Source organism: Arvicanthis niloticus, chromosome 14 (assembly GCF_011762505.2).
Source record: "Arvicanthis niloticus isolate mArvNil1 chromosome 14, mArvNil1.pat.X, whole genome shotgun sequence".
NCBI classification, from domain to species: domain Eukaryota; kingdom Metazoa; phylum Chordata; class Mammalia; order Rodentia; family Muridae; genus Arvicanthis; species Arvicanthis niloticus.
In genome coordinates, this window is record NC_047671.1 from 49,354,362 (window position 1) to 49,363,376 (window position 9,015).

A 9,015-nucleotide genomic window follows, 5' to 3' on the forward strand; every position below is an offset into this window, starting at 1 on the left:
ACATGGTGTTGTAAGGAAAGAGGAGAGTGTGGGTCACAGCCTGTGTCTACAGCCTGGCTGGTTTTCTTGGCCCTGGGGGCGAAGGATGGGTGCTGTCTGGATGACGCACACTGGACCTGGTCTGCTCTCGGGGCCTTTGTTCAGAGAAACCTGTCTGAATAACAATGGCACTATGACAGCAGGTCGTCGTAAACTGTACAGGGAGCTTTGGAGGCATTTACTGAAGTCTGAGGTTGGACAAAACTGAAAAAGCAAAATAAGTGTAGTGCTTCAGGAAGTGTGAACACTGCCACTTCACCACCAGGAGAGTAACTGAAAATCAGGGGTCATCAACAAGTCGAGTGAAGATGTTTGATCAGGTTGACACTGGGCCACCATTCAGAACTGGTCAACTAATGAGCAGGAAAATCCAAAAAGGAGTGAATGTGGCACCCTAGGGTTCAATTAATTAAGAGTAGCTCCTTACGTTGGGGTACACTGTGTATATCCTTTCTTACCTACCTATTGGCTTTAATAAAAATCTGGTAGCCAATTATCTGGGCAAGAAGTGGACGGTGGGACTTTCTGGGAGAGAGAAAGAAACTCTGGGAAGAATAAAGAAGGCTTTTTCTCCAGCAGACATGAGAGAAGACAGACATGACTATGGGCTTGGCAGGTATAGCTAGCCATGTGGCTGGATGAGGCTAGGTGGTCCAGTTAACTTAGATGAGCTGGTTGAGAGTCTGCCCAGCTAGGGCCTAAGGTTTGAAATATTAAAAGGTCTCTATATTGTTATTTGGGGAACTAGCTGGTTAAAGAACAGCTGCCTCTATATTAATTTCCAGCACTAATAAATACTGGATATTAATTCCTTTTACACCCATAGACATCTATTTGAATGCTTAGTCACTAGGGAGTGGCACTATTTTAAAGGATTAGAAAGATTATGAGGTATGGCCTTGTTGGAGGATTTATGTCACTGAAGGTAGGTTTTGAGGTTTCAAAAGACCATGCCATGCCCAGAGTCTCCCTCTCCCTTCCCCTCCCTCTCCCTCTGCAGATCAGGATGTAGCCCTTAGCTACTATCCAGTGCCAGGCTGCATGTCACCATGCTACCCACCATGATGATAATGGACTAACCCTCTAAAAATAAGCCCTCAATTAAATGCTTTCTTTAATAAAAGTTGCCTTGGTTGTTGTGTCTCTTCACAGCAATAGAACAGTGACTAAGACACGCCCCTAAATAAACTAGTAAGGAATAAACAAAACGTAGCATAACTTCATACTCTATTCTCACAAGCACAGCAATTATCTGCTGATCTCCTCAATCTTAAAGGTGAAAAAAGACTAATAATTAAGCACAGAGTACACAGGCAATCAGCTGTTAAAAATAGGCAGGGGTTGGAGAGGCTGCTCAGTGGATGCTCGCTGTCTTAGGGTTTCCATTGCTGAGAAGAGACATCATGGCCAAGGCAACTCTTATAAAGGACAACATTTAATTAGGGCTGGCTTAGAGGTTCACTCCATTACCGTGGCAGGAAACATGGCACTGTCTAGACAGACATGGTCCTGGAGATGGAGCTGAGGGTTCTACATCTTGATCTGAAGGCACTCAGACGACTGGCATCCCCAGGCAGCTACGAGGAAGCTCTTTTGCCCACCTCACAGTGACACACTTCTTCCAATAAGGCCACACCTACTCCAATAAGGCCACACCTCCTAATAGTGCCACTCCCTGGGGCAAGCAAATTCAAACCATGCACTTGCCTAGTACCATGAAGCTCTGGAGTTACCCCAGCACTACCGCAACATTAACAATTGCATGGCATGGTTAAATGAAGTCAACATTTGAGTATTTTGAATCAACATAACCAATTAAAGAGGCACAATAAGAAAGTGGGAGCCGCCTTTGATCCCAGCACTCAGCAACAAATATATGTATATATATGTGTGTGTGTATAAAATTTTAAGGTTAAAACAGACATAGTATGAAACAAAATATGAATTAGGAAAAAGGCTTAACGATTTCAAGTTGGATACATCAGATACAATGTGGGACCTTGCAAAGGTTTGGCTCTGAGGTCTATTTTCCTTCGTATCCCCACAGTAGTCATCCTGTACCAAGCAGTGCTGTTGTAGGTCAAGTGGGACATGCACCCCTGTGCCAATCTGTGCTCCTTGGAGAAAAACACATCATACACTTGGGGCAGAGATCATGGTGGGCCTGAAATAATCGTAGAAAATATAGACTCTTTCAAGATATATGGCTCAGTGTTGAGAGGGTATATGATGCAAGCCTTACTAAGTCAGGTTCACGAGTTCAAGGCTAGCCTGGGCCACACAGCTAAAGCCTACCTCAATAACACAGTTTTTGTTGTCTCTACAGACAAGCTGAATCTATACAACAGCAAGCCTAATATTCAAAGGGTGGCTGGGGTGGGGTGGGTGAAATACAGATATTTCAGCAGGAATGGAGAGAATAAGGTTTTTCTTTGTTTAGTAAAAAATGGCAGTGTGGACATGTGTATGCCATCATACATTGGGTTCCTCTGCTCAATAGAGACAGAAACAGGAACCCAGCCCACAGGTCCTCCGAACCAAATGTCAATCACCAGAGCCATCCTCCCATCTCTTGCATATAAACTACAATCTCTATTCCCTAGCTTCTCTGCCCAACTCTCTTCTCAGAACTGCTTACAGGCTGACAGGGGTTTTATTTCCTCCTAAGTAGAAGCCTCACAGGGGACACTGTTTGTATTGACATGCCTTCAAGCTCACTAATTCTTCCCTAGCTGTGTCTAGTCTACTGAAGAGCTCACTAAAGAAATCTGTGGTCATTATAATGTTTAACTTTTAACTCTCTTTTGGGTTTTAGGGTTTTTTTTTTAATTATTTATTTTGTATATATGAATACATTGTAGCTGTCTTCAGACAAACCAGAAGAGGGCATCGGATCCCATTACAGATGGTTGTGAGCCACCATGTGGTTGCTGGGAATTGAACTCAGGACCTCTGGAAGAGCAGTCTCTTAACCACTGAGCCATCTCTCCAGCCCAGGTTTTAGTTTCTTATCTTGCTGACTTTTCTATCCCTTCATGTCTTTTGTTGTTGAAGACTTTAGTATGTTATAGTTACTTCCCAGTCAGCTCCAAAAACTATGTCATATCTAAGCCTGGGTCTGATGTCTGCATTGTGTCTACTTCTCTTCTGGCATTGTTTTACAGAGACTGGACCTGCTGTATAGGGAACAGGAGCTAAACCCAGAAGGTCTTTCATGTACTCATTCATGTTACATGTTAGCCTGTGTCTAAAGATCGCTGTAGCTGTGCCCAGAGGTTGTTTTGTTTTCTCACCTCATCGTCAGGTCTCCTTTAAAAATCCTCATAGCACCTGAGTCTTACTTCTCTCTCGGTGGCCAACCAGGTTCTCAGGAGTCGCATGGATGGCCCATTTTAGTTTTTTGTTTGTTTGTTTGTTTTTCTAGACAGGGTTTCTCTGTGTAGCCCTGGCTGTCCTGGAACTCACTTTGTAGACCAGGCTAGCCTCGAACTCAGAAATCCGCCTGCCTCTGCCTCCCAAGTGCTGGGATTAAAGGCGTGCACCACCACCACCCGGCCATTTTAGAATTTTTTATTAAACTTCTTTTGAGACTGTCCCATCCCCATCCATTCTCGGTAGGTGAAAGCCCCTGGACTGGGAATTTCCTAGCTTTCTTCCCCAATCCCCTACCCCACCCTTCAGACAGGAGGCCAGAGGGGCCTAGAGACATGCAGTTGGCCTTGTAGTGACAGATCAAAGGGTCTAGCAAAATAATAGTCCCTGAGATCAGGCTTCTAAGAACAAAGTCTGGACTTTATGTTTCAGTGGCTCCCTTCCCTTCTTCTGCCTAAAGCACAAGAAGATCTGTGGTATGTGTATGCGTGCGCGTGTGTGCACGTGTGTGTGCGTGCACGTGTGTGTGTGTGTGTGTGTGTGTGTGTGTGCGCTCATGTGAGTGCATGTGTGCATGTGTGTACATGTGTGTGTGTGTGTGTGCATTTGTGTGTCTGTGTGTGCATGTGCATATGCCTGTGTGTGTGTAGTGTCATGGTCCCTGTGGTGGTGGTGTCCCCAAAGCTTACCCCGTACATGCACCGTTTCAGTGAGAGTTGTGAGGTGGCTGGAAATAGAAGTCACCGCGGTATGAAGAGCCACTTGAGGGAGGACATGGATCGTTCTACCCTTTTATGGTTGAGGATAACCTGTGATTGCAGTCCTCTGAGTGACCTCAGAGAGCTGTTGCTTTTCACCTTAAGCTTGTTTTCCTGCTATAACACCCAAGTCTTTTTAAAACATACTCCAGATTTTCACACACACCCAACTCAAACGTGAATCACTTTAGGGGCAGTCATTAGAATTCATGTTACTGACCTATGTGCAATATGCTAGGATATTGATCATGTCTCCCTTTAGATGACATGATTTCTATATCACACACTGCTGGCGTGGAACTGACTGGCCTCTCTCCCTCTCTCCTTTGCTGGCTTGGATTCTTTGCCTCTTAGCATTTAGAGTGTCCCAACAGTCCACAGTAGGACTATTATTTATATACAGTGCTACATAGTTGTTGGGAGCCAACTTCTAGCAGAGGGCAGCTGTCGACTTTGCAGCCATCTCGGGCTGTATACCCTGACAAGAGCCATGTTTTTCAACAGCCTACAACAGCTGAGCACACTCTGATAAACATCTTGTTTATCCCACATATCTTGTTTTGTTGTTTAGTGACCTCAGCTGCATGGTGCACGTGGTAAAGTGTCTTCAGCTGTGTTCCCCTGCTTGTGCTTATAAATACCCAGGCTTTCCTTGCAATGGGAGACAATGAGAGAGACAATAAGAGGAGACAATAAAGGAGAGACAATAAACGAGAAATGAGACTGGATCACATACCCTGTCTTGTCTCCATTCTTCAAGTCTCTTGCTCCTCCATTCCCCACTCTCTCTCTTGCTAGACCCTGTTGTCTGATCTGCTCAGACCAGAGCACTTAGCCCCAAAGCGTGGGGGCAGTGTGGACAGCAACACAGTGGCCCCCAAGCATGGGGCAGTGCAGACTTCAACACATAGTGGGACCCTACCTCAAAGCAAAACAAAATACATTTCACTAAAAATGTACATCCCAATTTTCTTACTATAAACCCTCAGTAGGCTGAATTTAGGCAACAGTATCAGTGGCACCAGTGTTTCTTCATCCTACCTGGGAGCTTTACATATAACTTAATTGCTTATGTCAATGTCTAAGGCTAAGCACTACAGTCAGGTGTGGCACTTTGCTACATAGAAACTGTATAAGATACCAAGAATGTATCTAATATACTTTTGAGTGCCTTTAAAAGTTTTCAGCAATACTGTCCTTTCTGTCTTGCTGTTATTTATCATGTTGAATCTACCAAGGAAAATCAAAATCCTAGAAATTAAAACTGCTTTTGCTGTCAGGTGGTGATAGTTCACACCTTTAATCCCAGCACTTGGGAGGCAGAGGCTGGTGGCTCTCTGAGTTTGACGACAGCCAGGTTTACAGAGTGACAGTCAACCAAGGCTGCATAAAGAAACCCTGTCTCAAAAAAACAAAACTGTAACAACGAAATTGCTTTTACCACAGAACAAGTTATCTGAGTTATCTGAGATACTCTTGGTATGTCACCCAGACTCCACTGGAATTTCCTGGGTTCTAGCTCAGTCCATTCAGGTCTGATTAGGGCCAGCAGCTCTATTTTCTAATGACATAGCAACTGCTGACACCTGCTGGCCATGTTAATAACAGTACTTTGGAGATGCGATTTCTGGTCAATTTTTTGACTTTTTTTTTTTTGTTTTTTTTGTTTTGTTTTTCTAGACAGGGTTTCTCTGTGTAGCCCTGGCTGTCCTGGAACTCACTCTGTAGACCAGGCTAGCCTCGAACTCAGAAATCCGCCTGTCTCTGCCTCCCAAGTGCTGGGATTAAAGGCGTGCGCCACCACCGCCTGGCTTGACATTCATTTTTAAAGCAATAAGCATATGCATAGCATTAAAGTTCTTCCCTAGTTATTCTCTTGGCAGAAACATAAAGAGATTTAAAATGTTAACTAGAACCTTCTACTGCTGCAAATGACTCTAATTAACCCTGGTGTGGTGATCCACTCCCTTAATCCCAGCACTTGGGAGGCAGAGGCAGGCAGATCTCTGAGTTTGAGGCCAGCCTGGTCTACAGGGTGAGTTCCAGTACAGCCAGGGCTACACAGAGAGACACTGCCCGCCCCCTCCCCCCAAAAAAAGAGTAAGAAAAAAGAAATGAGAAGGAAGAGGAGGAGGAGGAAGAGGAATCGGAGGAGGAGGAATGAGAGGAGGAGGAGGACTAGATGGAAGAACCACCCTACTGACCATGCTACAGTTAGCTAGCCAGATCGAGGCTTTTCTGTTGCTGTAGTTAATCTGCTCTAATCTCCTTGGTGGTGAGGGCATATGTTCCTTGCTACCTGCCCCAATGCCTTAATCATTGACCAGCTCAATGGTTGGGCCACTCTCAAATTTCCACCTTGTTAACACCTCCCTTCCAATACTGAGTTATTACTTACTAAAATCTATATTCCATCTTTGCTACCCTAGACCCAATTTTGGGGAGTGGGGCCACTCTTCCCTGGCACTTACATGATTGGTTTGCTGTTTCTTCTGCGGCTTTCAAGCCTGGATCTTATCCCAATCCTGACATGGCAAACCTCCTTTCTCTCTCATGCATTTCTTGGCCGGGGAATCCTAAAAGTTCTGCCTCTGTCTCCCTGCCCAACCACTGGCCACCGACAACTTTATTTACCAATCAAAGCCAACTTGGGGCAGGGACCCTCAGCGTGCATCCTACATACTGACATGTGAATTCCCGTGTAATTTTGGGAACCCAATTAACATAATACAAACAGTAAACCAAATCCACAACACTTTCTGTGCCATGCACATCCTGGTCCAGTTGGGACAACAGACTGGGAACTGGAATGGGTTGACTGCCATGTATTCTGATTCACTTGTTCAGTGTTTAAATGCTTTTTCTTCCTTTTGGTAACCAAGCAGGGAAATGATCGTAACAGGTAAACAACTTAAAACTGGAAACAAAGCCAGTAAAATGTCCTGAATGGTAATTTATCAAAGTTACTAATAAAATATAATTTCATTGTCTGGCTGAGTTTGTAGCTTTCAGCCTATCAATCCAGATGCATCAATATATAATGGATATTTATCTATATGATAAATATGGATGGGACAACTATGACAGCCAAGGGGTATCTATGGAAACAGGGGACTAAATGTAATGTGATGTGCAGAGATATGAGATCCTGGAACAGAAAACATAAACAAGGGAAGAACTAAGAAAATGGTGTAAGTCATGGCCAATAATCGTGTCTGCCACTGATGATGCCACATTACTAATACACAGTATCAACAATGGGGAGACATGGGGTATAGAGAGTCATGAGTATCATCTTTGCAGTGAAGGTGAATTCCTGCCTTGGTTTTGAGACAGACTCTTAAGTAGCCAAGACCAGCCTGGAACTCACTAAGGCTGGCCTTGAACCCTTGATCTCCCGATCTCACCTCTCCAGCACTGAGATTACAAGCATGCACCATCACACTCTGCTTCTTTGCAGTTTTTCTATGAATCTAAAATTAAGTTTCTTTTTAAAAATATGTTAAACAATATGCATCTCAGTTGACAAAGGCAGGCCAAAGTCACAAAAAGTGATGGCCCACATATAAGAAAAAAAGCTATTTAGAAAGTTATTTTCTTTTATCAGCCCCAGACTCACAAGTATTTTATAGTAAAATAAATCAGGAGTTAGAGCCTCTTTAAACTCACAACTCAAAGTCTTCCAAAGCTCATGTCAATTAATGGAATTAATGGCAAGTTTCAGATCTTATATCAAACAGGCCTTGATCCTGAGGGAGGGATAAATCTCTTTATTCTATCAGTCATTTCCATGACACAGCAATCTTGCAGAAACTCATTTCACAGGGCAATCAAGTCTCTTACTTTATTTACCTAATAAAAATAAATTTACTGAGGCTGGAGAGATAGCTCAGCAGATAAGAATACTTGTTGCTCTTCTAGAGGACCTGAGTTCAATTCCTAGCACCCACATGGAAGCTCACAGTAACCTTTAACTACACTTCTAGGGGTCTGAAAGCATCTTCTGTCTTCCATGGGAACCAGGCACACATGTGGTGTAGAAACATACATGCAGGCAAAATAGCCATATACATAAAAAACAAAACAAAAAAACTCCCAAATTCTACTAAAATTATACCATCTCAAACTAGCTGCCTCAAAAATAATAATTTAAAAACCCTATCGTCTATGTTAAAATTGAGGGTTAGGATTTTGTGCCTAAGGAAGAAATAAAGATTATCAGATGAGTAAACAAGTCTTGGACTAAGGACTGCTGGCTCTCTAACAGCCACACACAACCAAGGGCTCTGCTTCTTTCATGACAGTACTGTAAAGGCTTTGTTCTCACTTCTCAGATTTCACCAACAAACTGCACAATAGCTAAAATGATCACTATCGTTTATCAAATAGCTCATGAACCAGGGCGTGTCAGTGGTTCCAATGAACTCCAACCCGAATTCCTGCTAACATCTCTCCTGGATACTCAAACAGTCATTTGATTTCCTTTTCTTACCTTCCACTTATTTTTTTAACTCCAGTGATAATATAAAATGTGTGGCTGGAAGCCCATGAAAAGAACATGTTCAAACAAAGTATGTGCCCTGAGTAGGAAAGGTGGTGCTGTTCTGGGACCCTTCCTTCTCTCTTTAAAAATGTCTGTGTGTGTGTGTCAGTGTATGTGTGTCACTTTGTCAGTGTATGTGTGTCAGTGTGTGTGTGTCACTTAGTGGTAGGCTCAGAATCAGCACAATTGAGGTCATGAGTCAATCTCTAGAAGAAAACCCAACAGCAAAACACCCCAACCACAAGAACAGACAGACACACAAGTCAGTTTTCAATTCAGTCAGTGCTGTGGTGACAGAATTAA